This window comes from Ailuropoda melanoleuca, chromosome 12 (assembly GCF_002007445.2).
Source record: "Ailuropoda melanoleuca isolate Jingjing chromosome 12, ASM200744v2, whole genome shotgun sequence".
NCBI classification, from domain to species: domain Eukaryota; kingdom Metazoa; phylum Chordata; class Mammalia; order Carnivora; family Ursidae; genus Ailuropoda; species Ailuropoda melanoleuca.
Genome location: NC_048229.1, coordinates 54,264,176 through 54,290,579, shown reverse-complemented (window position 1 = coordinate 54,290,579; position 26,404 = coordinate 54,264,176). Strand labels below are relative to the sequence as shown.

Here is a 26,404-nt window from a genome sequence, read left to right as displayed (position 1 = left end):
AAGAATCCGTATTTGCTAACTTAGACTACACGCAGCCCCAGGACATTTGCGGAAACTTTTAGGAAAGAGACGCTCACAAACGGAGGGCCCCCCCTGGCTGTGGAGCCATCACTGGGGAAAGCAGAGCAGAGAGAGGGAGATAAGCCATGGGAACATGTCAACACCTGGATCAAGCTGCACCTGCGGTCACACACACTTCTGGCTTTCCAGTTGGTCAATCTCTTGATTTTTTCTGAATCCAGCTGATGATATGTTTGGTAGGTCTGTTGTACTTTTGCATTCGTACTCCAAATAGTCCTGACGATTCCACCTCCCAACCTGTTGAGACCTTCCGCCTACCCCCCATTGCTGAGACCCACGCAGTTCCTCTGACTCTCCTCCGCTCTTATGTCTGGGCCCCCGTGCTGTACTGTCTCCTGTGTGTGAGGTGGTGGGTGTGGTGTGGGCAGTGGCCCCCTGCTGGCCCCTCGAGGCAGCCTGGTGGGACGCTGCACACGGCTCTGTGAGGGTGCTCACTGACTGTGTGTCCGGCGGGGCCCCGCGCAGCCAAGTGCGGTACAAGACCTTCTTCGCCGTGTGGCTCCCTCACGCACCAGCAGGCCTGGCCCCCAACCACTGAATGCCTAGAGTGCCCTGTTATCACTCACAAACACCTCACAAATGGCTAAACTGCCCCTGGTGTGGCGCCCCCTCCCTGGGGCTCACAGTGAGGGAGCCATCTGCCAGCCCAGGGCCAGGATGGGGGTCCCCCGGGCAGAGGGCTGGGGGCACGGCCCCTCTCTCCACCACTGCCCCCACTGTCCTGAGGCTCCGCCGCAGACGGGAAGGGAGGGCTGTTCCCCCGGTGTGTGTGAGAGAACACGACTGTTGTGCTGCCCCAGGGGTACAGGCCTGGTGAGCTGGGCTGATAGCTCCTGAGTGCCCGGCATGCCGCCCTGCCCACCATTCTCCGCCTGCTGGGACTGCCCTGGTTGAAGGTCCAGCTTCCACGCCACCCACCCTCAGAGCGGCCTCCTCTCAGGGTCCCCCTTGGTCACTTCGTCCTCAGGCTTCCAACCTGGCTCCAGGCAACCTTCTAGGGGCTCAGGCCCACATGCTCGGGAGCCGCTCAGACCCGGGCGCCAGTATGGGCTCCAGCTCAAGCAGGGCTTTCATCTTTCTGAGGCAGTGTCTTCCCCTGAGACACGGGCATAACAGAGCCGTCATGCTCTTTACAGGGCTGTCGCAGGAGCAAACGGAGAGCACCAGCACAGGGGTGAAACTGAGGGGTGGGCTGTGCCGCTGCTCTAGCCCCCGAGCTGCCGGGGGTGCCGCGGAGAGACGAGGAGGCCAACCTGCCTGCTCTTGTGATGCATGTGTGCGTGCGTGTGTGTGTGTAAAGGGGTGGAACATTCTGGGGCACGGCCACACAGTGCGTTCGGAATGCGAATGCGGGCCAGACGCCATTCTTACCACTTTAGCATGGGGGGCTCTGGCAAGGCTGTGACTTCTCAAGGAAACCTGCAGGACTCCTTTTTGCCACATCAGTGATTTAGAAACAGCATTAACATGGTACCTCGCTCATGATGTTGATGTGTAAATGGCCTGAAGCTGCTCTAGGTGGAGGCGAGGTACTGCTGGGGACCCCCACAACTCTGGAGAACCCCCTAGGAAAACTGTCTGGAGAAAGGGGTGGGCAGGGAGAGGGAGGGAGGGGCATGTGGAGACAGGGCCAAGGGGACATCTCCATCATCTGGCGGGGTGGGGAGCTCAGCACAGGGTGCTTCCCAGAGCTGGGCTGTCTGGGGCCGCTGCCAGAGAGCGGGATGCCAGGCTGGTGGGGGGGTGGCTACCCCCTGAACTGACAGTACACAGGGGTCCCTCACTGGGGTGTACAGGCCAGGGGCCTCCCCCAACGAGGACCTGTGCTGCTCGGGACCGGCCATGGGTGTGCTCGGGGAAGCGGCACCTGAGACCCAGGGGACAATCAGGGCACCATCAGGGTCATTGGTAGGGCTGCCCACTGGCATCCAGGAGGGAGGGGCTCTACTTCCAGAAAGCCATCTGCGATCGGCCAGCTGGTTCCTGGAGCTGGAACCAATGCCACAAGGAGAGGCGAGGGCTGCCAGTGTCATCGGGGGCCTGGCCCGCCTGCCCACCCCGGCTCCCAGCTGCACCCCCACAGATAGCCCCTGCACTGACTCTCGTGCTCACCCCTCTAAGGGACGCAGCCGGTGCCCGTCTGTGCCGGGCCACGCTGGGGGGTGCTGGTGAGTGCTGACCAAGGACGGCCCCACCAGCCCAGCTGAGCCACTGGAACCAACACCACACACTTCCGTTCACCGGCCGGACGCTGCCGAGGGCTTGGAAGTGCTCAGGTGTGTTCATCAGCTGGAACTGGGGTGGCTAACTGCACTTTTAATTGAATGCTCGGTTCCTCCAAACCTTTCCCTTCTCTTCAGGGCACCATGCACTTTCTGATAAAGGCTTGGCGCTCAGGCACAATAGCGAGCCTCTCCCCTCACCAGAGAGGAGATGCAAAGGATGTGGTGGGGAAGTGAGCAGGACTTCTCAGTCAGGTGACCCGGGTTCACATCCTGGCTCTGCAGCTTTCTAGCCCTGCGACCTTGGACAGCCCACGTCACCTCTCTGAGCCTCTCTGTTCCCTGATGAATTCCCACCTCCCGGGGCTGTCTGCAGATGAGGCAGGCTAAGGATGTGACACAGCTTTGCAACATAAAGAGCCCTGCAAATGTTAGTCATTATAGGCAAAGATGAAGTCCCTCAGACACAAACAACAAGCTGACATAAAATAAGCCCGCTTTTGTGCAAGACTTTTCAGGCAAGCATGATCATCTTGATAACAATAATTATAGTAATTATAATAATAGCCCCTTCCCTTTGAGGAGCTGCTTTGGATCTTTCAGAGTTTTGCTCCATCTCTAATCTCCCAGGCTAAGTGAAGTGTGAACACATGCGTGTACACTCGCGTGCACACACCCGCACGCAGTCCTCTAGTTGCAGGGAAAAGCGGACACCTGACCCCGCCCCGCCCCGCCCCGCCCCGCCCGGTGTGCTGCAGCTGTCCTGGCCCCCGCCAGGGGGCAGGAGCACACAGGCCAACGGGAGTGGGAGCGCGGCGGACACCCTGAGCGCAGGCCGGGCAGGGCCGGGAGCAGTGGGCGTCGCTGACTTCCTCGGGCTGCGGGGATGCCCCCCCCCCCATACAGAGACCCCAGCTGCTGGAGGCCTGGCCTCCGACTGCAATCCCAGCTGGCAGAGAATGGTGGGCAGGGCGGCATGCCGGGCACTCAGGAGCTGTCAGCGCAGCCCACCAGGCCTGTAACCCTGGGGCAGCACGACAGTCATGTTCTCACACACACACCCAGGGGACAGCCCTCCCTTCCCGTCTGCAGCGGGGCCTCAGGACCGTGGGGGCAGCGGTGGAGAGAGGGGCCGCACCCTCAGCCCTCTGGCCGGGGGACCCCCTTCCTGACCCTGGGTTGGCAGATGGCTCCCTCACTGTGACCCCCAGGGGCAGTTTAGCCATTTGTGAGGTGTTTGCGAATGGTGACTATGGGGCACTATAGGCATTTAGTGGCTGAAGGCTAGATATCCTTGGGGCTCTTTCTTCACTTGGGCTTAAGGGTCTTAGCAAGGCCTGTGTGTATAGCACGCTGTCAGTTCACAGGATCTCTTGGGGAAGCTGGGGGATGTCATAGGTCTACCACTTGCCCTAGGGAAGGGAACCTTCCTGGGTCCCCAGGAAGATTCTGAAGCGGAAGCAAGGATTTGGTGGTTTCTAATCTCGCCTATCAAATCTGCCCATCCATCCATCCATCCATCCATCCATTCACACGCCCCTATACTACCTATCGAGGGTGCCTACCCATCAAACATCATCCATCCACCCCCCTCGGCCATCCAGCCATCTATTACATCATCTACCTATCAGCTACCCTCGTTTATCCATCCACTCACTTCCACACCCACCCACCCATCCCTTTGCCTCCCTTCTATCCTACGACAGCACCTGTCTGTCCCTTAATTACTCATTGGCATGCCCAGTCCTTTCACTCCTCCTTCATTTATCTAGCTACCCACCCATTCATCCACCCATTTACTCATTTATCTGCTATACGCCTACTAACGAGCACAGTCTCGGCCTTAAGAACTTTCACATTTGGCAAAAAAGCACACACTGCCTGAATCTCCCCAGCCCGTTAGCTGGAGCCCCAAACACAGCAGGCGAGAACTGCCCCCTTGGCTCTCCCTCCCTCTGCCCGGGCCCCCATCCTTGTCAGGGGCCTGCAAGCTTCAGGGATTTGAGAACCTTCTCTGTTTGGGGCCCGGGCTGCCTCCTGTGGAGGTGGAGAAGGCTGGGGTTTTCTGAAGGATCACACTCTTTCCAGCCTCAAAACCCTGGGATCTTCTAATTAGTTAGAAACTGCTCTTTCTGCTGGCTCACTATCGGTCTTCAAGAACCAGGGCTTATGGGGGAGACTGTGACTTGAGTCCTCGGAGACTACTTTACTGGTTCCAACACTTGACACCTGAAAGTTTCCACTCAGAAATCGCCTGTCAGCCCCTGCAATTGGTCATGGTGTCCTACCCCTGGGCCCAGCCCAAGTTAAGCAGAAGGAGACGGTGCTAGTCCGGTGACTGTTTCTTCACCACAAGCTGGCCGGATGTCTTCCCCTGCTGGGCCCATGGCTGGGAGCTGGGGACCCATCAGCCAGCAGGACCTGGACCCTGCCTGCCCAAGCCTGCAGTCAGTGGGGGCACCAGACATGTCAACCGAACTGCCTCTTGGGAGGCAGACACTGAGTAAGTGCTGGGCCTGGTGGAGAAGCTGGTGTGGGTGGGGGATATGAGAGAGCTATGTCCGGCGGATGGGCAGTCAGGGGTCAGCCGTGCCCAGAAAGCAGGGCACAGTCCAGAGACCGGTCTTCCCTGAGGAGGGAATTAAAGGGGGAAGGGCAGAGACCCTAATGGAAGGGTCCTCGAGGGCATCAGAGGGCCCTCCGGCCACTGGTAGGGCCTGAGGACAATGGTGGGGCTTGGAGGTCCATGTGACCCTTAGACATTCAACTAGGAACAGCCACCTGGCCTGACAGGTGGCCCAAGGGGCTCCCACCCTGGTGGGGCTTCTGTCCCGGGCAGCTGCATGGGAACATGAGCACCTCCACGGAGAGAGGCCTGGAGGCGGCCTCGGTCCCACAGTGGGATAGCTCTGATAGTCGGAGTCCCACAGAGCAAACGCTGATGCTCCCTGAGTGTGGGGCCTGGGACATGCTCTCTCTCTCTCTGCCTCCCCCACTCCCAGGGAGCGTTCGCATTTGCGCCCTGGGCTCTTGGTGCCTACCCCCTCCCGGCCCTAGCTCTGCCATTCTCAGACGGAGCTGCTTCCTTTAGTCTGTCTCCCAAGCGCACCCCTGCAGGGCAACCAGGGCGAGGCTGGGGAGGGAGACTGGAGGGTAAAAGGCAGTAGTCAGTCCACGGCTTCTGAGCAGGGAGGCGCTGAGGCCGGGGCAGAATGGGGTGAGGTCCTGTGGAGGAGGTCTGCCAGTGCATAGACGGGTGTGCCATGTAGGGGACTGGCAGAGACAGGCGGATGCAGGATGGAGGCTTGCCGGGGCCCTTGGTGGGGCAGGGGGAGCGGCGGAGGGATAGTATGCTTACATCACCAAGGCCTCTGATCATCTCAGATCCCCGAGGATGACGTGGAGACTCACCCTTGTCCAAAGCTCCCGTCATCACCCACTTTGGGACATCCTGACATAGCAACCACTTTCTCTTGGTGCCTTTCTCCCCTTGGCGGGTCCAGAACCTGCCAGTCATTACCTCCTGGGCGTCTCTCCTAGACAGGGGTGCGGGGGACAGCTGAACCACCAAGCAGGCACTGCTCAGTCAAAAATAAACTTTAAGGTGAACGGGACAGAAATTTCCGAATCTGCGATACCCTCCCCTCTGCTGCCTTTCTCCTGAGCACAATGTTCTAAGACAGGAGAAAAGAACTAAAATTGGAGAAGATAAATTTCTAAGAAATGAACAAGGGCAGAATAAAATTACCCACACAGAGCTCAGTCAAAGGGAAAGAAAAGTGATAATGGCCAACCTCGTCTCTTCAGAACACGAAGTGACGATGGTGAATAGTTTAATTAGAGCCGCCTCGGCGGGGAGATATTAGCAACACAATTATGGAAGAGGGAAGATGGAAGTCGGACCACCACACACATGGCAGGGTTGGGGGAAGGCAGGCGCATCTGAAGAGGACAGGGCTGGCTGACTGGTGCCTCTCCTCAGGCTTGTTCTTGATACCCCTTCCTGTCTCCCTGTCCCCTCACTGGAGGCATCTGTTCACCATCAACGTGATCAGATACTGCCTTTGTTCGAAAAGGAGCATGGCACCCTGCTTCCGGGATCCCAGGGACATGGCCTGGGGCACTGCATCAAGTGTCAGAAGACGTAGCCCTGCCTCCCACCGGCCCTGGGACCCTGGGCAAGCCTCATCTCCTCTCAGGGTCCAAGGGTCATCAAAGGCACAAGGAAGGGATTGGCTGCACCAGCGGTTCTCGAAGCATGGGCTGCACCCCTGGGGGTCTCTGAGGCCCTTGCAGGGGGTCTACAGGATCAAAACTGTGTTCTGAACAATACTAAGATGCTATCTTTTTGCCTTTCTAACAGCGTTACCTGCTTGCACCGATGGTGCAAAAGCCATAGGAGATAAAGCCGCTAGCGCATGAGCCAGAAGCAGGAGCACCTGACTGTCTGAGCTGCCATTACGTTTTTGCCACCATGCAGTCACATGATGGGTCACGGAAGATGCCACTTTTACTTAAGAATGTCCTTGATGAAGTAGTAAAAAGTATGAATTAAAAACAATCTCTACCCGGAGTACCCATCTTTTTCATATTCTGTGCGATGAAATGGGAAGTATGCATAAAACACTTCTGCAAACTGAAGGATGATGTTTTTCTGGATGAAAGGCACTTGTAAGACTGAGCTGCCAGCGAAAATAGTCCCTTTGTTCATGGGACACCACTTTTACTTAAAAGAAAGCCTGACAGACAAACAATGGTAATTCGGATTTGGTCTCTGGATGACATTTTCTAAAAAGGAACCAAGCCAGCCCATCATTTCAAGGAAAACAGCTAACATATCTGTCACCAAAATGAAAAAAAAAATTCCAGCTTTCAAGTGAAAGAATTTTGGAAAACTTGTATTTACCATCATGAGCTTGACAGCTTCCCAATACCTAAAGACTGTTCTGATGAGATCGGTATCAATGTTAACAAATGTGAGCTTTTAATACAGTATGATCAAACGTGTCAACGCTGGAAAGATCCACAGAACTCTGCACAAATATTTTCCAAATGACCAAAATGGCGTTAAAACTCATGCATGGTTAAGCGACGCGTTCAAAGTGCAAAGTAGATCAATGGATGTTTTCAAAAGACTTTATTTTTTTAAGAGCAGTTCGAGTTTTATAACAAAACGGAGAGGAAGGTAGAAATTTCCCATACAATCCCTGCCTGCATCCATGCACAGCCTCCTGCACTCTCCACATCCCTCACCAGAGTGGTCCCTCTGTTGCCAAGGATGACCCTATGTTAACACATCATAATCACCCCAAGTCCATAGTTAACTTCAGGGTTCACTCTTGGTGGTGTACATTCCGTGGGTTTGGACAAATTTATAATGCCATGTATCCAGAATTATGGTATCGTATAGAGTATTTCCACTGCCCTAAAAATCCTCCCTGCTCTGCCTATTCATCCCTTCCCCTCACCCCACCCCTGGCAACCACTCTGATCTTTTCACTGTCCCCACTGTTATGCTTTTTCCAGAATATCACACAGTTGGAATTATACAGTACGCAGCCTTTCCAGATGGGCTTCGTTCACTTAGTCATACGCATTGAAGTTTCCTCCATGTCTTCTCATGGCTTGATAGCTCATTTCCTTTTAGTGCGGAATAGGATTCCATTGTGCGTATGGACCAGTTCACTTATCCACTCACCTACTGAAGGACAGCTTGGTTGCTTCCAGGTTTTGGCAATTATGAATAAAGTTGCTATGAACACCCATACGCAGGTTTTTGTGTGGACAAAAGTTTTCACATCTTTTGAGTCAATGTGGAAGAGCCTGATAGCTGAATGCTGTGGTAAGAGTATGTTCCATTTTGTAAGAAACTGCCAAACCGTCTTCCAAAGTATGGTGCCGTTTTGCCTTTTCTCCAGCAATGAGTGAGAGTCCTGTTGCTCCACGTCCTTGTCAGTATTTGGAGTTGCCAGTGTTCCGGTTTTTGGTCACTCTACTAGGTGTGTAGTGGTAGCGTGCTGTTTTAATTTGCATTTCCCTGATGACATATGATGGGGAGCATCATTCCATATGCTTTTTGCCATCTGTACATCTTCTTTCGCGATGTGTCTGTTCGGATCTTGGGCCCATTTTTAAGTTGGGTTGTTTTCTTATTGTTGAGCTTTAAGAGTTCCTTGTATATCTTGGACACCAGTCTTCTATTAAACATGCTTTTAGCAAATATTTTGTCCCAGTCCAGGCTTTTCTTCTTCTTCTCTTGACGGTAGCCTTCACAGAGCAGTTTGAAACGTCTATGAAGAGCAGTTTACCTACTTCTTTCATGGTTCGTGACTTTGGTGTTGTATCGAAAAGTCATCGTCAGACCCAAGGTCATCTCGATTTCCTCCTATATTCCCTTTGGGCAGATTAATAGTTTTGCTTTTTACATTTAGATCTACCTGTGATCCATTTCAAGTTAATTTTTGTGAAAAGTGGAAACCCTGTATCTAGATTTTGTTTTTCTTTTTTTCACAAGTGATGTCCCAGTTGTTCCAGCACCATTTGCTGACGAGACTGATGGATTTTATGGTAACAGCACAGGAAAGGGTCACTGATACAGTTTCAGATTGCAACCATCCTTTAAGAAACCACCACTTGTCCAGTTTGGGTGAGTTTCAAAGGAGAATTATCTGAAAAGGCTAGAAAAACATTCCTTCCTTTTCCAACTATGTGTTTATGTGGGGCCAAATTTTATTCCTATTCTTCAACCAAAACAACACATCACGACAGATTGAATGCAGAAGCACATAGGAGAATCAAGCTGTCTTCTACTAAGCCACCCATGAAAGAGATTTGCAAAAATGTAAAACAATGACGTTCTTCTTACTGAAACATTTTTAGAAATTAGAATAATTTTTCATAAAAATGTTATTTATACTAATTTATAGTTATTTTTAAATGAATGAAGATTTTAAACTTTTTCCTGGTTTTAATTTCTTTTTTTTTTTCAGCAAACAACAAATATTTATTGAATGCCTATTATGTGCCAGGCACTGTTCTAGGACCCCCCCCAAAAGGAAAATAAAAACAAAACAAAGAAGATAGAAGCAGAAAACAAAATATGAAATGCTTCACAAATCTGTGTGTCATCCTCATGCCGGGGCCATACTAATCTTCTCTGTATCATTCCGATTTTTAGTATATGTGCTGCTGAAGTGAGCACTCTTGGTTTTAATTTCTAATGCAATAAAAACTGATAGCTGTAACCTACAAAAACAAAATTGGGGTCCTAGATAATTTTTAAGAGTTTAAAGGGGTCCCCAAACCACAAAGTTTGAAAACCACTAGACCAGGTCATTCTTTCTCAAGCATTCTCCCCTAGCATCTTCATAACTTCTATAGAAGTCCTGTTTCGCCTGATGACTACCAGTTATTAATTTTCTTAGACACACCTTTGACCTTTATAAACTTCATACCCTTACAGTAAATGGAACCCCCGCATGAAGTATTCCAAATGGAAGAGATCCATAAGAATAACGATGATGAAAGCAGACACGAATGTTAAATTCTAGCAGGATCCCGCTGCCTGCTGAAGGCTTTTGGCCTGAAGCCGTTTTCTCTTTGTTAACAAGGGGGAGAGGTTCAGAGGTGTCAGGGAGATACTAGCACCAGCCTGAGACTTTCTTCTTGAGCTTCTCAGGATGACAGAGAGGAAGGAATCAACTTTCCGACTTGGTGAAGCCATGTTTGTAAATGTGGTGACTCTGCTCACCATCTCCTCTCAGCCCTCATGCTGTCTCATTGCACGGAACGGTGGCATGCACCTCCCCCTGGGGGGTGCCCGAGCAGATGGTCTCTCAAGACCCTCCAGCCAGCACAGGTCAGGGCCAGCTGATGAGGCTCCACCTGCTGAAGTGGGACTGAGTCACACCCGTCATGGGCCAAGAGCGGGGACACGGAGCCACAGCCGACACCTCTTGGTTAGAAAACCGAGAACTGCAAGATTTGCCAGTGGTGGTGAAAGGCTGCCAGGGTTGGGGTTCAGGACGAAACTCTGGGGTGAGGGCGGGTCCAGAGGATCAGCAAGTTCAGGCTACTACCGGGTCCGCCGTGAGCCTTGGAGCTGGGAACCCAGACCCCCACACAGAGACACACGCACGGAAAAGCCTGCTCAGAACTCAGGCTGCCAAGGAGGGGCCCTAGGACACAGTCACAGTAGCCAGTATTTAGTGAGCACTTCCCATGGACTTCAGTTCATTTAATGTTCGTAACTATTACCATTTCACCCTTTTATAAGACAGAAGCCAGAGGTCAGATGGCTTATGAGGTTGGCCCAAGGTCACTCAGCTGGTAGGGGTACAGCTGGGATCTGAACTCCAGCTGTCTGGCTCTAGAGCTCACGCAGCACTGCTTCCCACCTCATGCTCTGAGGGGGAAACTGAGGCCTGTGTAAAGGAGGTGGGACCTTGTCCAGGGTCACCCAGCAAGCCTGGGGGCAGCACCAGGCCACAGCCCTGGGCTTCTGGCTTCTCCTTGAGGGCGAGGTCTTGGAAAGCTGGCACCTGGGACACTCTCCGGCAGCCAGCCCTGGCTTCCCTGAGCCCTGCTGCTAAGGGGACTGTGCTCCCAGGGGGTGCCCACTCTGGGGACCTAGTGTTACTGTGTTGATGCTGGTGCTGTTTACACATGAGGCAGGTGGGACGGCGACAGGTGTGAAAAAACAAGGGTGACAAATAGTCTTGTCAACCAAAACACTGGCAAGGCAGAGTGGCACCCATGGCTGTACCCCAGCTGGGCCAGGCAGAGTGCCAGTGGGCCACCCTGGGGTGGCAGGAGGCGGAAGGCATGGTGGGACCAGGCTGGATGCCAGCTCCCCTGGCCCCCAACGCCTGGCCATGAGAGAGGAGCATGGGCAGGGGGAGGCTGGGTGAAGCCTCTGGGGGCCTGTCTCTCATGTGAGGTCAGCAGTGGCGGGGATGGTGGAGAGCTGCACCCCGTGGGGTTTGCAGGCAGCTCAGGGCTAGGCAGATGGGAGCTGCTTGGGCCTGGGTGCGACCACCTCGGCGGCTCTCTCCAAGGCCTGGGACCAGCGTGCGTGGCCTCCCCTCCCTGCTTAGGCCCCACCGTCCTCATCTCCCTGACACTGACCCTGGGTGGCCAAGGGCATGGGAGGGTGGTCAGGGGCCTCAGTGTCTGAGGCTCAACTCTGCTGCACGGGGCTCAGTGAGGAGACCATGGGCGGTGGAGCCCCTATCCAGGTGGGGAGAGGTGTGCCAGCCCTCACTCTCTGAAACTGCAGGGCCACGAAGGAGGCCACCCACTACCCCTGGGCTCAGGTGCATCTCCCCTCCAAGGCCACTCTTGCTTTCCTCTGTCCCTCTGTCTCCTCTCTCTCCTTTCCCACGTCCTCTGCCCCAGTCTCAGGCAGGGTAGAAGCCAGCCCCACAGCACCTTTGTTGGGGTTAGGAAAAAGTGCTTTCCTCCGGGCTACATGGCCTGGCAAGGGGAAGGTGGGCTTAGTTTCAGCCCTCTCGTGGGCCCTGGGTTAGAGACCCTTCCGCAGGCCAGCGCCTGCCTTGTAACTGAGCTGGAGCCCATGGAGTGTGAATGTGAGGTGCACCGCCAGTGGGCCAAGGCTCCTGAGATATCAGTGTGCCCCCTGAAAGCACGCGATGACAAAGTCCTGGGAGGCGGTGCTGCCGTAAGATGGAAGGAGCTGGCCCGTGAATCACCATGTGGAGGAGAGCCACCCACCTGGAGCACCTGCCCTGGACTATCAGGTGGGCAAGAAAGAATCTTCTGTTGCGTTTGAGCCAGGCAATGCCAGCGCTGTTGGTGGTAATAGCCAGGGGTCCCCCTGTCTCTGTGTCCTGCTAGTGTTCCTCCTCTCCCGCTTCCTGGACAGGAAACAGATTGGCCTCTCAATAAGCCGGAGAAGGGCAGAGGCCGGTTTTCTGGAGTATCAAAGAATCTGTGATCCCACTCCGCTCCCCTGCAAACAGGAAAGGGGGCCCCACAGCAGCGCCTCCCGCTCCTCAGCCACTCACACACCTGCCACGGGCATGACTTCTGTTCAGCACCGTATCTACAGAACGCCACAGGGTGCACAGTAGGTGCCCAAAAATGATGGGAAAATTCGGCTGGGTTTGGATGCCACCCACGCCAAACTGACTTCATGTTTTCCTTTAGACTTGTATCTACTTAAACTTATTTTTTAAAAATATTTTATTTATTTATGTATGTATTTGAGAGAGAGAGAATGAGAGAGAGAGAGCACGAGAGGGGGGAGGGTCAGAGGGAGAAGCCTGCTTCTTCCTCTCCCACTCCCCCTGCTTGTGTTCCCTCTCTCACTGGCTGTCTCTCTCTCTCTCTCAAAAGAACAAATAAAATCTTTAAAAAAAAAAAAGAAAGGAAATGTAGTATCACCAACAATAATATAAGCAAAAGGATATTTGCTAGGTTAGTTTTCATCTTTTTTTTAAAAGACTTTATGTATTTGACCGAGAGAGAGAGAGACAGAGTGCATGTGCGGGCATGAGAGCAGGGGGACAGGCAGAGGGAGAGAGAGGGACAGAGAGAGAATCTCAAGCAGACTCTGCACTGAGCACAGAGCCCGATGCGGAGCTCGATCTCAGAACCCTGAGATCATGACCTAAGGCGAAATCAAGAGTTGGACGCTTAACCGACTGAGCCACCAGGCGCCCCAGTTTTTATCTTTCTCTAATATGCATTGAAGTTAAGAACTACTGAGATAAAAATCAACATGGGCATCCGTCCTGCTGGCTACAATCCGCCCACTTCCTCCACTCAGGAAGCGCCTGCCTGCAGCGTGTGGCGTAAGGCAGGCACCGGCGGGTGCATCCGCAGCCCTTGGAGCAGAAGGAGCACGCCCAGGAGCCAGGGACCTGGCTCCAGCCCCTAGGTGAAAGGGGTTCATGCTCTGGCCTCCCATCCTAGGTCCGTCCCCGACACTGATGTCTCCCGCAAGCCACTGTCGTCCCCGCTTCCTCCTTCTGTCCTGCCGCCTCCCTGCCCTCCTCCCGCCGGGGCTTTCACTGCCCTCCCCATCCCCAGCTGCCGGCTGCTCTCTTCTCCTGTCTCTGGGCGCCGGGCCCTGTGGATGCTGCTTCCTGGCCAGGGTGCTGTCTTCCAGGTCACGTTAGTCCACTGCGAGCTGTCTCCCGTGTGGGCCCCCATCCCTCCACCCAACATTTAAGTTGCCAAGGGCTCAGTCCTCAAACCCCTTCTTGTTTCCGTAAGCCACCTTCTCTCTGGGTGGGATGCCAGCAGATCCTCCCCTGTGCAGGGGCTGGTGCGTGACACCACCTGACCCCAGGTTGGTTTACTGGCTCCTCCACTTGGCTCGGTACAATCCCACCCTCTCCCCTGCACCTGGGTTCCAACCCCACCTTCCTTCCCGTCTCGGTCCTGTGATTGCCGCCAAAGCAGCAAACGACCACTGCTATTTCCTTAATTTTTAAAAATGACCTCGAATGGACTCATTTGAAATAATCAGCTTATCCTAAACAATAACATCCGTGAAATCAGAGGTCTGTGTGCTAATTTTTCTAATATACACTAAAATACATAGAAGTCCTCCAACAAAAGCTGTTGGTCTGTACGAAGGGCCAGGTCATCTGGAAAGCCTGTGCCACTCTTTGGGGACACATGGCCGCTCTGCAGTGGTATTTCTGTGCTTCCGGTCATGCAAGCTGGAGACCCTGAGGCCAGCTCCACTCTCTTCCCTTTCTCTGTCCCTCCAGCCATTCTGATTCCCAAGAACTGTCATTTGCCCCCAGAAAGGTCTGAACTCTGACCCTTCCCATCTCCCTGCAAGGTCACTCTTGCCTCTCCTCCATGGATGACAGCAGGGGTCTAGCCCAACCAGTCTCCTGGCCTCCAGGCTCTGTCCCTTTAATCTACTGTCAAGAAGGCATTTAATCACACCTGAGCCCTCAATGGCTCCCGAATTTTGGAACCAGGGCCACCTCGCCCACCACCTACTAGAACTCATTCTGTTTCCCCACGCTCCTCAGCCACTCACCACCTGCCACCCTCCCTTTGGAGGAACGGGGTTACGACCTTTGCAGACAGGGACAAGGAGAACGGAGGGAACGAATGGCACAGAGGCCTCGGTGGGCAATCAGGAGGGTGGGGGCAAGTCAAGGGAAGCAAGTGGGAGTAAGTGGCAGGAGGGCCTTGGATTTGTGGAAAATGCCAGGATCTGGCCTGCAAGGGTGCCTCATTTCAACTCCGTGACTTAGTTTCCTCAGCTACAAATGGTGGTGTTCTCCACGCCGTGCTCCCGTCCCAGGGTGTGTGAGAACCAGGGTCGGGATGAATGTACTCTCTTAGAGCGCGCTGTGCGGGTGTGCGTGCGTGCGTGCGTGGAGACAGTGTCGTAGTATGAGTAATAGCTGCAGGAATGTAGGTCTGCCTGGTCAAGCCGTCTTTGTGAGCTAACACAGGGTGCAAAAAAGGAGGGTCACGAAGGAGCTTCTGAGGGTAGCTGGCTCATCACACCTGGGGCGGCTCTGCCCAGAGAGCAGAATAGTATCTTGCACTTTGGGGGTCTCCCTGGGCCAGCTGGCCCCTGTACCACCCACTCGGAGGCCCATCCTCCACCTTCCAAGTTGAAAGGGCCTGGGGTTGCCTCTTCCAGGAATCTGGGAGGGAAGGGGTGGGCCTTCTCCACCTTTTGGGCCTTAGAGGCTGGCAGGGAGGAGTCCCCAGGAGGGAGTAAGTGGCCCCTCCCCAAGAGGATGCTGGGGGCTATTACACAAGAACCAGGCCTGTTTCTATAGCACAGGGGTAGACTGGGGTGGGGGGCGAAGCCTACAGCCAACCCAGGCCAGAGCTCTGCCCAGTAAGTGCCCCCAAGATGGCCCAGGCTGGACAAAAGCTCATTCTTCAAGGGCAAGGCCATTGCTTCAATTAGCTTTCCTCCCAGAAGCGGGTCCACTGATCCCCTAAAAGGCACAGCAGGCTCCCGAGGGCTGCGGCCCCCTGAGGCCCCAAGCCTTTGCTCCAGTCCCAGCCACATTGTGTCCAGAGGCCCCATGCTGCTCTTTTCACTCCCTTTGCCTGGCCAGTGGTAGGCGATGCCTTTGAAGTTGGTCTTCTGTTCCAACTGGAAACTTTGTTCAGCACCAAAATTAGAGAGGCTGCACAATCAGCTTGCAATTTAAAATGCCACCCAGGCCTCTCCCAAGCCCCCCCTTTGCAAAATGTCATCTTAATTAGATGGAGCCAGGCTTCATGTTTTCCGAATTTCAAGGTAATTTCTCTAGGACATTTCTCCCTTTGTAGTTATTTTTATCTTCAGCATAAGGTGGGGGCAGGGGGCAGCGTGAGGCTCATCTGCGGGTCTGCATACACCTCCATCCTCCAGCCACTGGGGTCAGCTGTCCCCGGCTCCCCGGGAGGCTGAAAACACTAGCTCTCCTGGGATGTCTGTTGAGGGTTCTTCCTCTGTTTAATGCAGCACAACACCTTCCGGACCTCTCTCCTGGGCGCGGGGCTCTGCTTGGGGTCGAGAGGGAACACTGTGGAGGCTGGCTGGCTTGGCCAGCACTGTCCCCAGGGAGTGTTCAGCCAGCCACTCATCCAGGGGCCCAGCCCCTTCCTCACTCAACCTGTCATCGTTTTCCTGCCGAGACTCTGCTGGCTGCCCTGCTTGGAGTGCTTGAAGGAGAGTCCCCAAAGTGCGGGCCACTGGGGACCCTGTATTAATACCACTGAGTTGCACCTGGGAGGTTTCCAGTTCTCTTTCAAGGATTCTGACTAATAGTGGGTAAGAAAGCTTCAGTTTGGTGCCATCAAGTCTGTGGCGCTCCTGAACTCCTGAACACGCTAATCAGCTCCTTGAACAAAGAGAGGGCAGGCTGCTTAGGGTGGGTCTCCTCTGAGCTCCCCAGGCATTTCACAAATGCTGACCCACAGCCCCGGCCTACTCTAAAGGAGTATGTCAGGGAAGGCTCCCCTTAGGGACCGAATTGTGTCCCCCCCTTCCCAGATTCATATACTGAAGCCCTAACCGCCCGGGACCTCAGAATGTGGCAATACTTGGAGGGAGGGTCTTTAAAGAGGTAATTAAAGTGAGGTCTTCAGATTGGGCCCTAATCTATTAGAGCTGGAGTCCTTGGGAGGAGATTAGGACACACAGAGGGGAGACCATGTGAAGACACAGGGAGAAGATGGACATCTACAAGCCAGGAAGAGGGGACTCAGAGGTAACCAACTCTGATGACACCTCAATCTCAGATTTCCAGCCTCCAAAACTGTGAGAAAATAAAGTCCTGTTGTTCACGCCACCCAGTCTGTGGTACTTTGTTGAGGCAGCCCTAGCAAAATAACAGAGCTCCCAAGATTGGGCTGGGAGCAGGGGTTCTCTCTCCATCATTCCAAATGCTACCCACAAAGCAGTGCAGGATCTGGGTCCTGCCTCCCCTTGAACCTCATCCTGTGGCACCCTTGCCCTCACTTACCACCTGCCAGCCACCTTGCCCCCTTTCTAGGCTTTGCAACACACATGCAAGTCCATTTCCACCTCAGGGCCTTTGCATGGCTCCTTCTGCTACCTCAAGTCTGCAAGACTGGTTCCTTCTTATTTCTTCTTCCAATCTCGGTTTAGTATATGTGCTGCCCAAGCAAGTGCTTCCAGTCTCAGTTTAAATATAACTCCGAGAAAGCTCTTCCTGACCACACCCCTCCCCATCTAAAGCAGGTGCTCCTTACTGTTCTTTTCCCTGAATTCTTTTCTTGAATAGTACTTATCACAATATGTATTTAGATATGTTTGCTTCCTCAGCGACTCTTTCTCTTCCTAGAAAGATTGTGAGCTCCATGAGGGCAGGGCCTGCCTCTGCTCTGTTGCCCGCTTAATTCATTCACAAGGTGTTGCTTGTGGAATGAATGAATTCTAGGCCGTAAGCTGAGATGGATACCAGGTACCACCCCCTCGTCCTCGGGAGGCCCAGCGGCACAAGAAGGAGCTGAAGGTGGGGCCAAGAAAGCAGAGAAGGGACCACCCAGAGCACGCTCTCAAGGTCTTTGCTCACCTCAACAGGAAACGTGGGGAAGCGAGGTTAAGGGGCAGACGGGTCGTGAGAGAGGCCAACACGCCACAGGTATGAATGGAAATATGACGCCGGCTGACCCCACCTGTCCTGGACGCCTCCAGAGCAACTGTAGGCAAGTGTGCTGGCCCTACTCCAGCGGAGGGGGTAGGGTCCTCTGCAGGGCCCCCCTCTGTCAGCTGAACACTGACAACCACATCTGCGTGGAAAGCACATGCACAGCTCGCAGCCAGTCCGAGATGGGAGCTCGGAGAAATTCTGCAATTGAGTCATGCCCAGGCCAGGGCTGTCTGCAGGGTGAAGGGGTTTGTTCTCTCATCTCAATTCCAAACCCTCTGATATTCTTCTTGAGAGACTGTCCGGCTTGGAGCATAGGGATCCTCTGCTTTTCGAAAGTTCACGTTATGCCTCTTCTCTTTTACGGAAGACCCACGTTAGTACCTGTTTTCACTAATCAGAAGTCATCCAAAGAAGATTTTCGCTTTTACAGAAACAAACAAAAACCAGCAAAAACAAGCAAAGCAAAACCAGCATTCAGCATTTCTTTTGCAAGGAGCCGTGACAGAAGCAGCACGTACCCCGAGCAACGAGTGAGAGGGGCCCTGCCAAGCTCCTTCCCTGCAAACTATACCCAGCATCTCCGCATCTCAGCTGCCGTAGCTTTGGAATGTGTCTCTGAGCCTCTGTGCTTCATCGCCGTTTATTTTGTGCACTTGTTAGCAAGATGTGTTTCAAGGTATCAGAAAAAGCCTAAAAATTATTTTGGGGGTTTTATTATTTCATATAAAGTAATGGTAATTGCTTCTTTGTTTTACGTCATTCCGGCTTACAAAAGGTCTCATAGGAACACTCTGCTTTTGGGTAGTGGGAAAGACCTGTCCTGCAAATGAAAACTGAAGAAAGAACATGAACTTCAGAAAAGTGGAGAATGTTTGCCAACATTAAAGAGAGAGAGGGAGAGGGAAGGACCAACTTTTGAGCCTAACTCTGTAATTATGTCCACATGGGCTCTTTCCCCCTTCAGGAACTGTGGGGAACCAGTCTTCTCTCATTACAGTTGATGGACATGAGAGCCTTAGCTCCCAAAAAGTTAATGTTAATTAAAAAAAAATGTGATGTTATGTTCCATGCATCTAATATATCCCTTATTTTGAATAGTAAAGAAGCAAATTTTCATTAATAGAAAATTAATATCTCCCAGGATCCACTGAATAAATGACAAACACCTCAAGAGTACCAGCCCAAAGAGGGACCAGTGCTCTGCCTGCCTGGGATGGCCTCAGGTCTTGGTCATCCTTAGAGACAAGACTGGAATTGGGGGCAAGGACTTTAGCAAGGAGAGAACAGAACACAGGTGTCCAGCTGGTGGGCCAAGCCCCTGAGACACAAGTGAGGCAGAGACAAGGGGCTCATTGAAGTCTGGGGTTGCAGGATCTCTGCCCAGCTCCCCAACCCTGAATAAGGGTGGTACTGAGTACCTTCTAGGTATGGGTTTCCCTGGACCCTGAACTCCTATACCAGATGCCTTCTTGCATTTGGGATCTACCACTGAGCTGGGCACACAGCAGGGGCTCAGTAAACATTTGGTGAACAAATGAACTTGGTAGGGAAAGAGTCAAAAAGGAATGTGCCGGGGCCTGGAAGACTTGGGGTGGAAATAAGTGTTCTCCCCACTGTGGCCTTCCAGGTTGCTCTCCCCTGCTGTGCTCTGTAAAGCAAGGGAGCTGTAACTGGTAGACCAGAGGTAGGAAGCTGGCTTCAACTTAAGGACCAACTCTGATCATGGTGTTGGCTCCCTGGGGCACTGGTTACCTGAGATGAGTCAGGCGAGGTTCAGCGCTGTGCTTGATAAGCAGGGACTGCCAGAGTCAAGGGCTGGTGGTCAATGGTAGCCCACACGCCACATCTCTGCCTTTCTTTGAAGGTGATCATATCCGAGGTCACTCTGAAATGCTACAACTAGCATGCAAGCACTTAATAAGTTCAACCGTCGTGAAGGGCTCTCCAGTCCCAGGGGTGAAGTCTTTACCCAAGGCCTTGCCACACAACATGCCAGCTCCAGCTCTGCTGCCTTTAGGCTGGGCTTCCCCACCTTGCCCGTGTCATAGAACATGACGGCACCCTACGGCCCCTTGCAGCAAACATAAGAGAGGATTCCTTGAGCATGCCTGTGGTGCATTTTGTGCCCCAGGACATGATGGCAGAGGGTCTCTGCCATGGGAAGGCTCTGTGCCAGCCCCCATTCCTGGCGCTCTTCTGGGGTCCTCTACTGGGCTCTGGAGCACAGTCAGCTGCTGAAGGGGCTTCCTTGTGTCAGTCTGGAACACAAGATGGAGATCCCCTCTAGGGGAAGGAGCTGTGTCTTCCCTTGGTGCACCCCACCCCGGCCATGGGCCAGGACACGGAGCTGGCCACACCAAAGGTGGGTGTGAAGTCATGTGAAACTGTCCGGAAGTGATAGAATTAGTGGTTGAAGGCTGCTTACGACGCCTATGGCCCTCTTCCCTGGACTTCACCTTGATTGGCCCTCAGAGGTCCTGTTTCAGGCCAGGGGGAGTTCCAGAGATGGTGCTGGGAGGTACGTGAGCCGAAGCTGGGAAGCTAGATGACATGTACTGGGTATGTGCTAAATGGATTGTATCCTCCCAGAAAAATTTTAGGTGGAATTTATTTATAGATAGAAAAAAAGTTTTTTTCCATGATTCACTCAATTAATTAGAAGCAGCTGTTTTTAATAATTTGGGGGCATGGAAGAAAAGGGAAATGTCAGGGCAAGACATACGTCTAAAGTTAAGGACACAGGTTAGGGGAGGAATGGGTCCACAGTGATGGTCATCGGGCAGGCGGGCTGTGCTCGAGGCCCCTTCTGAGCAGCAGCCAGCGCAGGACCCCCATCACACGGGGCACTGCTGACCATGGACAGGAGCCAGACTTTTATTTTGGGTGTGGTGGGAAGCCAAGGGAGGGCGGCGGGAGAGAGCTGGAAGGGCGGTCACAGAGAGAACATGAAGGAGGGTTACTGCAGGCACCAGATGAGAGATGGCCGAGGTTTGGGGGAACGCCGGAGCTGGAAGCGCCCTTAGACATGATGCTGTCTACACTCCCTCATCACACAAGTTGGGAAAGGGAGGCACAGGGAGGAAGGGGTTGGCTCAGGGCTACCTACAGGCTCAAAGGCGGCTCAGCGGGTGGCTCCCAGTACGGAGGTGGGAACAAGCCCAGACTAGCCCGGAAGCAGGAACGCGGGGCTTGGCGGTAAGGGAAGGAGCAGGTGGTGGTGGAAACCTTCATCTGGGAGAGGCTACAGTTCACCCTGCCAAGTAGCCGGGGTCCAGGGAACTTCAGCCTGCCGAGGCTGGGGCCGGTGTCCCTGAGAACTGAAGGCTGCAGGGGGAGGGGGGTGTCACTGGGGCTAGAAGAAGCAGATTCTGAGCTGCGGATTGAGAAGACTGCTCACACCCATGAGAGACGGGACACAGGAGCCACTGTCGGGATGAGGCCGGCGGGACCTGTGGGTGGGGGCTCTCAGGGCCCCAGGATTTTTGGCCCACGCCCACACTTGCAGAGAGCAACACTGTGAGCAGTGATTGGACTTGGGGACCAGGTCTTCTCAGCCTCTCTGAGTCCGTCTTCATCTGTAAAATGGGGATGAGAGAAGCACGCACCTCATCTCATGCTGGGAGTTTGAAATGAGTTCGTGTAGTCAAGTGCTCAGCGTGACACATAGTAAGAACTCAACGTAATGGCCACTGCGGTTTATTAATCACGTTTGTCTAGAGCCGCTCTGATTGAACCCTCCCATCAAGCACAATGGCTGAGATGTGTTCCGCTTGGAAGAGCGCACGGTAAGAAAAGTTTAAGTCAGGAGTTTAGCTAAAAACAACTCGCCGAAAAGAAACACAAAAATCACAACAGCCAAATTAAAACAACAAGAACAACAACTGCCAATCTCTCTTTACACACAGGCACACACATAACAATAATGAAAAAAATCACCTGACTTCTCAGGAGTCAAAGAGACACGGCCCTGCCTCCTGTGGCCTCTTCCTGCCCTGGACAAGCACCTGAGAGCAAGGCCAAGGCAGATGAAGTCCAGGAGGTCCCTGAGCTGGAAGCTAGCGCTGGCGTGGGTCTAGACCTTTCCAATCCCCAAGGCCTGTGCTCTTGGTTCTATCACACCTCCTCTGGAAGAGCCTTGATCTTCAAAGGCACATCCGAGTCACCCCAATGGACTTCATGAAGTGTGTTACACAGTCCAGCAACATTCACAGGGGCTTGGAATGGAAAACCCTCAATCACCTGTATTGCTCAAGCGGGCCAAACTCCGTCTCCTAGACAGACCACCGTAGCTCTGGTACTGTTAGCCACTGCCGACGCTAGCCAGTACTGATCGCGGTCGGCATCAGCTGGCCCGTGTTCATACGGCCGCAGAGGCTGACGTCACAGCGCTTGGAAGTCTACGGGGATGTGCCCTCAGCCGAGACAGAGCCACTTGGGCGGCAAGTGGGCTGGTGAGAACTAGCACCCTGGAGGACCAGTGGGGGCAGGGGGCAGGCTTCTGGAATTGACACTGCAGTTCGCTGGGAACCCTGACAAGATAGTGGGAGACAGGTCAGACCCTGATTTGTAAAATAACGTTCAAGCAGAACTCCTCTCATTGGTGGTTCAGCTGGTAGCCCTGAAGCAGTCCAAGAAAACTCAGGAACACCTACGGTACTGCCCCAGACACGCCATCAGCTCCATCAAGGCTGCCGGGCCGAAAGCAGGGGGGTGATTTTCATACCTAGTTGTATAAAAGTTTATGTTTTAAAAGATCTTCTTTTATATATATATATATATGTATTTTTTTTTAAAGATTTTATTTATTTATTCGACAGAGATAGAGACAGCCAGCAAGAGAGGGAACACAAGCAGGGGGAGTGGGAGAGGAAGAAGCAGGCTCACAGCAGAAGAGCCCGATGTGGGGCTCGATCCCATAACGCCGAGGTCACGCCCTGAGCCGAAGGCAGACGCTTAACCGCTGTGCCACCCAGGCGCCCCTATATATATGTATTTTTGTTTCGTTGCCTAGTAAAGTAATTTTTTTTAGGTTTATTTATTTAAATAATCTCTACACCCAATGTGGGGCTTGAACTCACAACCCCAAGATCAAGAGTCGCATCCTCTACTGACTGAGCCAGCCAGGTGCCCCTAAAAGATATTCTTTTTGCTTCTCTGGGATAAACCAAACAGGGAATCATCGCATTTTACACACGAGAAAGCTGAAGTCTGGAGAGACGAGTATTTTACCCAGTGTGACATCTGCAGGTGGGTAACCATATAGTTTGGTCCTGGCTCTGCCACTAACTGTCTGTGTGACCTCACCAAGCCCGAGAGATCCAATCTGTTAAATAGTTCCAATTTCTTGGGGGTGTCGTAAGGATGCCAGGGACGAATATAAGCCTTTTAGGACAGTGCAGGACACATGGTGGGCAGCCAGCAGATGTCAGCCATTATATGCCACGTGGCTGGCCAGGGGTGAGCTGTGGCAGAAACCAGGTGGTTTCCACCTTGACTTCAAGCAGCCACCCGTTTACTGCACCTGCTGCTTTAAATCCTTTCCATGGTGAGACCACAGTCTGGCTGTTCTTAGTTGTTTGTTTTTCTTCTCTGAGCCCTAATTTCCATGAGGATTACTCTTCTCAAAGGCTTCAGCTAGCAGCTTACACGTTGGCACATAGTAGGTCTTTAATGGAACGTTTTCAGGATTATAGGTGGCCCCTTTGAGGGAGCTTTGAGAAAGCTAGAGGCTCTCTCCTCAGAGAAAGTACACAGCCATACACAAAACCACACCCAGAACTACACATCCAAATGCACATGTGCACGCACACACACACACACCAATTTTCCTTTTCAAAATTTTGGGGGTTACAGCCCCAGAATCTCTGGTTAGGAACCTGGCAGTCATAAAACACAGGGATCCAAATGGTTTCTAAGCCACAAGAGTTGTTCTGATTGTCTGGGGCCTGGGGAAATGGGGCTTTTTTCTCCCAATGGAGCAGGAAGCCTGGCAAAGTTGCCTGTGTGACTATGCCCTCCTGCGAAAGAGACTCATAGTCCCTCACCGTCTACGTTGCATGGAAGAGGCTCCGCGGCCGGCGCCCCATGCAAATTTAATAATGTTCTGAAGTCTGGGTCCCACATAAATATAAATGTGTTTCCAACTCCGAGGCTTCAGTTATCAGGAGGAGGCTTTCAGAAATCATTCAGGGAGTTATTTGATATACTGACTAGATGGCTTATTGGAAAAAGTGATTCAAAAGCAAGAACGAAAGAAGAAAAGGAAGAGCTGGGAGGTGCCGGGGGGAAGAAGAGAAAGGGAGGAAAAGGGGGCCCTGGTGGGGGTGGGGCCGGGAGTGGGGGGGTGGGACAGTCCGCAGGGTGACTGCCAGTTACATGCAGCGCCATGCCAGGCCCTTTCTGAAAAGGCTTTTATTTGAGAGAATTAGATGCCGACTGGAAAAAGCAGGCCCAGGGCCCCGCTTCCCCAGAGTGGGATTCACCTCCATTAACCCTTCAGTAAAGAGCCAGAAAAGCCTTCTTTCTCCAGCAGACAGCCCAGAAAGGGGTTTCACCTCAGGAGTGAAGACGAGAATGTTCACCTGGGCTATGTGCACTGAGCCACCCTGGGGCCAGTGACCTGCCTTTGCAGTCAGGCGGGCCTGGGCCTTGGTCCTGGTCTCTGTCATCTATCAGCTGTGTGGCCACAGGCAAGTCACTCACCCTTTCTGAGCCTTAGTCTCCTTATCTGTAAAATGAGCACGATCACAGACTCAGCGTGCTTCTCTGGGCGGGTGAGCGTTCTCAGACTTCTGTCCTCTCTGTCCTGCTTTCAGAGGTCCTGCCTGATCCATGCACTAACCCTGCTGTTCAGTGCACAGTGTTTTGTTTTGTTTTGTTTTGTTTTGTTTTACTTGACTCACTTCTGAAAAAAGTTGTCCTGACTTTGGCCTTCTAATATCTTGGCGATCATGAGCTGAATGGGCTACATATTTTTTGGAGTCATATTAAAATAGATACGTCACTATTAAAATGTAACATGTCAGTTACAGTAACACCAGAAACAACAGGTCTTGGCACAAAGCTTTATTTATGGGGTAGGTGGTCACTGCCCTGCCATCATCACTGTCACTCGGAAGTGAAGGCTGATGGGGAGGTGACAGTGGGGCCTGTCCAGGCACGTGCTTCAAGAACTCTTCCCTCCATCTGGGCTACTAATACCCTTCCTGCCAAAGCCTGGACCCCAACCTGGGTTCCTCCGTCACCTGTTTCTCCCCACCTCATCCATCCTACCTCATGTCTATACATACGGAAAAGCGCCCTACACAAAAACAACTACATTTTATTGTCTAGTTGTACATAAAGGAGGGAATGTGCCCTCCCTGGCCCAGCAGAGCTGCACACATTGTCGTCTTCACAACTCCTTCCCCCCAATTTGGTAAAACCTGGAATTCTAAGGAGGGAAAAATACTCCATCCAGCACTGCCTGGTTATTTGTCAATTCTGCCTAGCTGACTAACCCAGAATTTCCTAATTACAACTCCACCAGGAAGCTGTAACAGTTTCATTTAAAAAAGAGAAGGAAAAAAACCCCTCAAATTCAAACCTTAGCAAAAATTCTCACCTTGTAAAAATAAACAAACAAGCCAATCAAACACAGTGGGTGCCCCGTGCCCAGGGCCTCAGTGCAGCTGGAGGCTGTGCAGAGAAACAGGGTTGGGTCGGACTCAGAAGTCCCAGGTCCAAGTTCAGGATCTGGACTCACCATCGGTGTGATGCTGGGCAAGGCCCTTAACCTCTCTGAGCCTCGCTGCCTCATCTGAAATGCAGGTCAAGGTGGGTTGGCTGGTGAGCCTGTGGTATGGACGAGGGGCAGGATGTGAGTGCCTCGTGAGGCGTGCGGCACCACAGAGACAGCAGAGGTGTGGCTGTTTCCTGGTGTAAGGGGTGACTTTTGGGCCTGGCCTTGATCGAACTGGGAGGCAGGGAGAATTTATCTGACACCCCCCCCCTCCCGCACAGGGCACAAGGAATCCCATATCCTACTCCCAAAGGGCTGTTTTCTCAGTTGGCCGATGTTTAATCATCACTGGAAGATGATTCTCCATCCAGGGGTTTTAGTACTTTAACCAGGATTCCTAGAGACCTAAAAGCCTTTAAAACCCAAAGGGCTCCATCTCTAACTGGGGTGTTTTAGGCATGGGGGAGACACTGTTGAGTGGGGCTCCATCACCACTTTTTGGATAATATGCCTCTTGCAGGAAGAGGTCTGGGATGATTACAGCTTCCAGAGAACTGAGAGCCTCTCGTTTTATTCCTAGCAAAGGAACTTGGGTCCCAGAACCAACTCAAACTCTGACCTGGGGCCTCGGCCAGCTCCCACCACAGGCTCTGTGCGATTTTCCAGGAGTCCCTGAAAAACCAAGGCACTTTGCCTAAAGACAAAGGTTTGCTTTCCAGTCCCTACCTGCCCCGGGTCCTTGCCACCTGGACAGGCAGGCTGTGGTTGCCAGACAGCCGGCAGGTTCTGGGGACAGGTGACCACCTGGGCACAGGCACGGTCTTTTGACCTTTGGATCCTAGGCCTCGGCATCTCTGTGTTCCCCGGGGAGGCGCTGGAAACAGGCAGAGCCCAACCACACTGCCGAAGCTACTCTAAAGTGACCAGTGAGCCATTTCTGGATCCCTGTTCGGGCGGGCGCCCTGAGCACAGCTTTGCTGAGGCCACTCTAACTGGACTCCACAAGGGAAACAAATGCTGCTCCCTTCAAAGCTGAAGGACTTTGTTTAGCTGAGCTCTTCCCAGGAGCCTGTCGTCCTGGCAACGGGTCTCTGGGGGATTTACATCTCCTGCATCACAACAGGGAACAGCCACTCAGCAAGTGGTGGGGGGAACCCAAAACACAAAACCCCTGCACCTTCCTCCCACCCCAAGAGTGCGCCCGCAAAACAAAACAGAATCAACAACAACAAAAATCTCCCACAAGCCCATTTGGCCTTGGCTGG

At 52.9% G+C, this 26,404-nt stretch overlaps 1 protein-coding gene and 1 non-coding gene across 5 annotated transcripts in view; both read right to left on the bottom strand.

The window, feature by feature from the left end:
• The window catches only part of GNAO1 (G protein subunit alpha o1), a 169,993-nt gene that overhangs the window by 31,357 nt on the left and 112,232 nt on the right, over window positions 1-26,404 (bottom strand). The window lies entirely within an intron of this gene.
• On the bottom strand, window positions 9,397-9,504 carry LOC117795356. Its single transcript, XR_004619325.1, has one exon. It is a non-coding gene; the product is annotated as a U6 spliceosomal RNA (small nuclear RNA).